We start from the raw sequence: 7,233 nt of genomic DNA on the forward strand, positions 1-7,233 counted from the left end.
TTCCAATCAACATATGTTGTATTGGGTGCACATTTATGTATATCGAATACAATGACTGTATAGAGACAAAAATAAGGAATTTCATGAACATGATTTAATGCCCTCTTTAACAGAATAGGTACTAATAATGCTGAGGAAATTAATTTGCCTTGACATCAGAAAGTTCATGGTAACAGAAACCTCTTTACTTCTGAACTATTTTCCCATAAAAATGTAACAGAAAGTCAAAAATAAATCTTTCTTTAAGATGTTAAGGTATTTTTGAAGCAAATAGAGCAGGTAAACAGAGGTAAAGTAGTTTATTTTCTTAATTGCTTTACACAAATTTATGTAAATTTAACCATATATGTTATGACATAAATAAGAATCCTTAATGTTTAGAAAGAAGGTGTCTGATGCTGTTTTAATTCATCCAACATTTTGTGTAAATCTTTCAACAATTCTTCAACTTTTTATACTTTTTCTTCTTATACTTTTTCCGGGAAAAAGTATACACCAAAGGAAACTTAAGAAATAGTTGCTTACTTGATATCTAATTAAGCCTCTCATGCATTTGTGGTGAAATCATTGTTCTACAATGGCTGAATATGCATAATTGTCAAACTCCTTGTATGAGAAATGCAGTGTCATTTTAAAGAAAATGTTTAACATAGAACAGTGAGATGTTTCAAACATTTATTTTGTTGGTATAAACATTTTGGAACACAAAAAGTAACTCATATTCTCTCATCCCCTCCTCTTTATTTTTTCCTCATCAATCTACAAGCCAGCAAAATATTCACTATTTTATTTAATACTAATTTGTAATCCTTGTTTCATGCAGTAAAATTAATTCTTATATAATTCAAAGTACATATAAAAACAATCACTCTGAAGTCATTTTTAGCTTTCACAACAGCACAGGAACACTATACTTTTTTTCAAACAATTAATTCACATACAACCAACTGTTTTGTCATAGTACAAAATATTTATATACATTTATGCGTATTTTATTCCTAGAGTTATAATGTGGACGTTTTAAACTATAACCCACTCTCACATAGTTTTGTTATGCCTCAGGGACCAGTAGACTCACCATCTTTTCTTAAGCTATACATATTCCAGAGATGCTTTCCTATATCAAGCCACAATGTATTTGTTAACACATTTCAAAGAAAATAAAACTTTCTCTATTCAAAGAAATTTGCTGTATTGCTGAAGTAAATGAGGATGTTTGTTCTTATTATGTTAAATCTCAAACTTAATTTTCTATAAAAAACTAGTTTTGGTGCAAATTGGAAAAGGTCCATGAGTTGGAGTCACACGAACATATGTTTGAACTGTATCTACATTGCTTACTTGATTTACCTTGGGCGAGTGACTTAGCTTCTTTGAGAATCAACATCATTAACTTTCTCAACATGAAAATAATAACACCTATGTTCAAGGTCATATATAAAATGTCTCATAGCTAGTACATGCTCAATTGAATTTTATTGAAATTAATTAGGACCAGATTTTTTAAAAATCTCATTCCTTCTTTCAGATTGCTAAGTGGATACAAACATATAAACTTGGAATATTTTATGTTATATTTTAGAACAGAACCATTTTAGCCTATTGAGTCTATAGGTTTATTGGAACATTATTTTCCTCAAAAAGTGTAATTCCTGAAATACTGATAATTTATTTTATTAATATTAATGCATTTTCTGAATTTCCCTAAAAATTAGCATATTAACAATTGTTTGGATGATTTAAGGATGTTTTCAAAATATAAGTATATTTGAAATATTGACTAATCATAAATAGTCTCCATTATAATATTTTCTATAATCTTTCACATACAAAGTATACAAAAATTAATAGAGGTAAACTATATATTTAATTTAATGCTAAAACTCTGACCTACTGAAAATGAAATATTAGGTAAAGAATTCACATCTTATTGCTTTAAAAATATGCTTAAACAAGCCATATTTTCAATTACACTAACCAACACTTGTAATTTCTTTAGATATGTCAAAGAACATTTGTATTTGTAAATAATCTATGAAAGATAATTATAGACTTTAAAAATAATTCCTAAATATTTGTTAAATTAAAACACTAGATTTGTGTAGGGGGAAGTAATTACGAGGTGGTAAAAGCAGTATCTTTTATAGTATTGGAAGAGAGACAGCATTGGAATTTGGATGAGATGCATAATTTTTAAAAATGCAGTCTTAATTTTAGTTGTCTATTCATTGCAAAATAAAATATTGTCAAAGGTGATGAGTTAGAGAAAAAATGCAAATTCAAAAAGGCATTTTTTTCACTTTAAGTACCACTGAATGCTCACCACCAGTCAGGTATTATTAGTTATCTAATATACTTGTATGTCATTATTTATATAGGTAGAATAGATTTTACATGAGAAGAAATATATTTACATCCTCCCTGCAATTTGTGAAAGTCAGGATATTAATGATTCATTGAAATATGTTTTTTCAGGGCAGCTTTGCAGGTTACCTGGGTCTATCAGGCATGCCAGGAGATTTCCTTTCATTTCTTTGAGGGGAAAAGGATCATGCAAATGACCCATTCTTTTATATGGCTTTGGAATCTAGGACATTTAGCAGTGGTCTTCTTTGTAAACCCCCATAGACAGTGAAAAAAAAAAAAGTGAGTATAAAGGGTAAATTAGAGACACATTTTTACGTTTCTCCTTCTTGCAACAGGAGTTGCAAAGAGTTTCTCATAATAGAAAAATGAAATTGAAGGAGTCAAAGGCTAGACAAGGATTAGTAGAACTAACTCAGGCACAGAGAATTTAAAGGGCCAGAACATGCTGCTTGGACTAGAATAAGGGCTAACGAAAGAGAATAGAATAATGGCCACGTTTACTGAATGGATGAAGTATTTACCACTATTTTCTTTTTGCCTGTGAATGAGAAAATAACTTTATTTAATTTGGGAGAGTGGGCAGACATCCAGTGTCAGAACTTCTGGAACTGCTTCTTGCTGCTGGCAGCCTTGGTGACCTTGAGCATGTTGAAGCGCACCATCTTGCTCAGGGGCTGGCACTTGCCCACTGTGACAATGTTGCCTATCCGGACGTCCCTGAAGCAGGGGGACAGGTGCACAGACATGTTCTTGTGGCACTTCTCAAAGCGACTGCACTTGCTGATGTAGTGGAGATAGTCTCAGCAGATGACTATGGCCCTCTGCATCTTCATCTTGCTCACCACGCCAGACAGGATCCGCCCTCGGATGGAGACGTTATCAGTGGAGAGGCATTTCTTGTTAATGTAGGTGCCCTCCATGTGCTCTCTGGGAGTCTTGAAGCTCAGACCGATGTTCCTGAAGTACCGAGGGAGCTTCTCCTTGCCAGTTTCTCCCTGCAGGACCCTCTTCTTGTTTGGAAAATGGCCCCTGCTTTTGGTCGGCGCGCTTAGTCTGAACGTCCGCCATCTTTCCGGCCGCAGGAAGAAAAGAGTGGACGTGGCAGCCGGGTTTCCTTATCGGCTCTACCACTACTTTCGTAGAAGAAAATGTTTATTGGTATAGAGCTATGAATTTATAATGAAAAACAAGTGAACAACCTGACAAAATCTTAAATAAACTGGCTCAAGGATCGTCAAGTCTCAGAAGATGCAATTTTGCCTGTATTTGAGAGAAACCTGGCACTGGCCAGGAGAAATGTTTTGCAGCGTACACCTGTGGTCATCACAAGCACCGGCTCCACAAGAGTGCTGAAACATCTGGTTTGAAATAGAGAGCACTCTAGTCATAGGGTAAAAGAGAGGACGGGCTTCATTCAGAAGTGCTTATTTTATTAGCAAACAATTCCTTGCTTCATATGCAACAACAGGTGCACTTTGGGGATGCTGTAGAGATTGGACCACAAGCAGGAAAAAGCATGATCCCAGTATAAGAAATTTTTCCAGTTACAACTCCAAATATATCTGTGCTTAGAAAAATTTAAGAAAAATTAAAATAATAGACGTAGCTCATATTCCTAAGGTAATATTAGAGAAAAAAATACTTGTTCGAGGCTGAAGAAAAAAGAACTCAAGTTTTTGTGGTATCAGAAGCATTTTATCGATAACCTAACAGATATAGTTGCTATTATAATGATTTTAATAGGCAAAACAGAAGACTGAGTTGTCAAGGAGTAAAACTGCTTGTGGCAGAAGTATTTAGAGTTTGTTTTTATTTTTGTTTTGTCATCTCTACCTCTCTTTGTTATAATAAATTATTTTTAAATCACAAAACATTTAAAATATTCATATTTCAACATAATACAACTAAATAATTTCTCACGAGTGTATCATATAATATTACATTTGCTTTAAATTCCCTAACTCCTGAGTAAGTTTTCCAAAGCAATAACAATGTAAGTGACTTGATTCTAGATCAATAACATCAAGCTCAGCAAATACTATTAAACTCTGGTATCTGTAGAATATTATGGCACCTGTTTTATATTGTACATATCAAGAGAACACTCAAAGGAAAATAAAGTCTAATATAATCATTATTAAATGTTTATTAGGCACAGCTCAAAATCTCATTAATTGTATTGCTGCAGAGAAACACCTATTTCCCAAGCACAAACACCTCCAAGTTTTGATAATTAAAACTTTAGATGTCAGTATCTCAAGGTGGTAGGTATTATGGTGCTTGTCTAGTAATAAAAGCTTATTTCTTGCCATTCAATTTTCTTATTAATAACTTAAACTACATTCTTTTATGTCTTTTCTTTCAAAATTATCTAACTGAATACTTTTAACTATTGTTCCCTCATTGAGATAGCAAAAAATGGAGAACAAATGAAACACAGATATTTAAATTAAAGTAAAACACAAGATATTTAAATTAAATAAAATGAAAGACATTGATGACTTTATATTGTAGGTTAGGAAAGAAAACTACTTTGGCATTTGAAACATAGAAATGATTTGTTTGTATTTTTTTTTTCTCCCTATCCACAACAAATGCTTAATGGCAATGAGAAAAGATAAGAGAAGTAAAATGTTATGGTAGTCTACAATGTGGTAGTTATTGGCCTAAACATTTAGAAACAGAATTATAATCTAAGTTTATATATCTCTACTGAAATGATTTGCAAAGACTCAGCATAATAGTAGACCAATATGGTCATAAATTAACAACTTGAAAAAATAGGGAAACCAAGAAAATAATAAATTTCTCAGGACTGCCTATTAGATGTGTTCTCATAATTTGCTTTGTGATTGTATGGTACTTTGGTCAAGAGATTTTCAATTCTTAATGATATTCCACTATTAAAACTTGTTTGAGCTACAAATGCAACTCATCTAACAGCTTACGGGAGTAGTTATATTGTTTTGTTTTGAGTTTGGTTTGGTTATTAACTAAAACCAATGTAGCTTGTATTACACTGTCCTGTTATTTATCATGGATGGATCATAGTTAATACACTGCTAAGAGGGTATGTTATATAAATGTATGTTGTATAAGCTCCAATGCTCACCTAGAAAACATAAAATTATCCAAAGATGTAATAAATAAATACTGTAAATTCAAGTCCAGAATACAAATAACCATTTTCTCATATATAACATGTGGGAACACCTGTTCTCCTAGTAAGCGAAGTCCAAACTCTTCTCAGACAAGAAATCTCACATCCCAAGAGAATGCTTTGACACTACATTTCTATTTACAATTAACTATTTGAAAAAAATATATTTTGACTCCTCTAAAATGAATAACTCAGAACATTGGGATGTTATACATAGAGAATATGGATTCTATTATAGTCCTCTAAAGAGTTTTTTTTTTTTTAATTTTGTTTTGTTTTGTCTTTGAGACAGTTAACTTGATTGACTCAAACTGCAATCTCTGTATATTGAGTGGCAGGCCACACTGAACTCAATTCTTTTATTTTTAGTTGTTCTAGGTGGAATCTGCCCTATATATACATTATTTAGTGGTAAATCAGAGATTTGGGTAGAGGTTATTCTCAGAATATGGAGTTCCCTTCTGTGCCTCTTTCCTTTGTGGGCTTCCCCCAATACAAACACAATTCCCAATGGATCTGATTGCCCCCAATACACATGTGATTCTTTATGTCCCCAAAATAGTGGTTATCTCTCAGAGAACAAGACTATCCTATAATGTTGACCAGGGCCTTTACTCAGGCTAACAGCCATGAGAATTTAGCTCAAGCAATTTCCACTAAGTACTTGCTTTGGGTCACTTTTTGATATCTTCAGATATATGAAATTTGCTTATTTGTCTTGAATTTGTAGTTGTCTGCAGGAGGGTTCATTCAATAGAAACTTATATCTGAAATCATGAAGTTTAGGCCATGCTACCCCAAATTAAGGTACCTTGGACTTTGAGAAAACTACAGAATCAAGAAGGACTCTCTGACCTTCCCTTGCCCTTCTTCCCTGAAACTGGTCATAAAACTAGAAAAGAATTCTCTTACTTTCTCTTAAAGTAGGTCAGTGAACCCTCATGTAAGAGGTGCCCACCCTATATCCAGAGTAGAGGAATGTCCTCATCTCTGAAGACACAGAAACACAGAGAAGAATCTGAACATACAGATCTTCTTAAGTTTTCTCCAGTTAATTATCATTAGATCGTGACCATTTGTCCAATCATACTTCTTCACAACTATCCACTTCATCAAACTTAGCACAAATATACACAGGGTTTCTTGTTTCTTTGGGTCTTCATTTTTGAAAGCTCCTGTGTCATGTAAATACTTCTATTACAAATTTATTTTTCTCTGAGTAAATTTGTCTTTTCTTATAGGGGCCTCAGCCATGTACCTAGTGATGGTAAAGAAAGATACTTCTTTTTAACACCTATAGGTGCAAAAGCCTACTGCCATCAAACCTAATGCTAGTATTAGTACCTGACTCCACTCCAGCCCTGGCTATGGTTTCATGCTTTCTTTTTGGTGGTTGTTGTTTTGTTTTTATTTGTTTGCTTTTTTCGGTCTTGTTGATTTTCCAGTTTTTGCAAACTCATCAATAACACAAAGTATATATTTTATAATATTTCCTTAGTGTAAATTTCATTAGTGGATTTCACAAATACTTGAGCTATTATTGTACTAGATAAGAGAATGCATTTTTTATTTAATGTGGATATACTTTTTATAATATATATCTAATTTACTGATAGTGCTTATTTCCTCTCAGCTTAATTTTAGTGCAAGAATAACAGGAAAAAATATTTCAACAGGACTACAGGAAAATAAATGGTTAGTTCTCA

At 32.9% G+C, this 7,233-nt stretch overlaps 1 pseudogene; it reads right to left on the bottom strand.

The window, feature by feature from the left end:
- Positions 1-2,960: 2,960 nt before the first annotated feature.
- LOC138399030 (small ribosomal subunit protein uS17-like) lies at positions 2,961-3,435 on the bottom strand (annotated as a pseudogene).
- Positions 3,436-7,233: the final 3,798 nt, after the last annotated feature.

This window comes from Eulemur rufifrons, chromosome 18 (genome assembly GCF_041146395.1).
Source record: "Eulemur rufifrons isolate Redbay chromosome 18, OSU_ERuf_1, whole genome shotgun sequence".
Classification (NCBI taxonomy): Eukaryota; Metazoa; Chordata; class Mammalia; order Primates; family Lemuridae; genus Eulemur; species Eulemur rufifrons.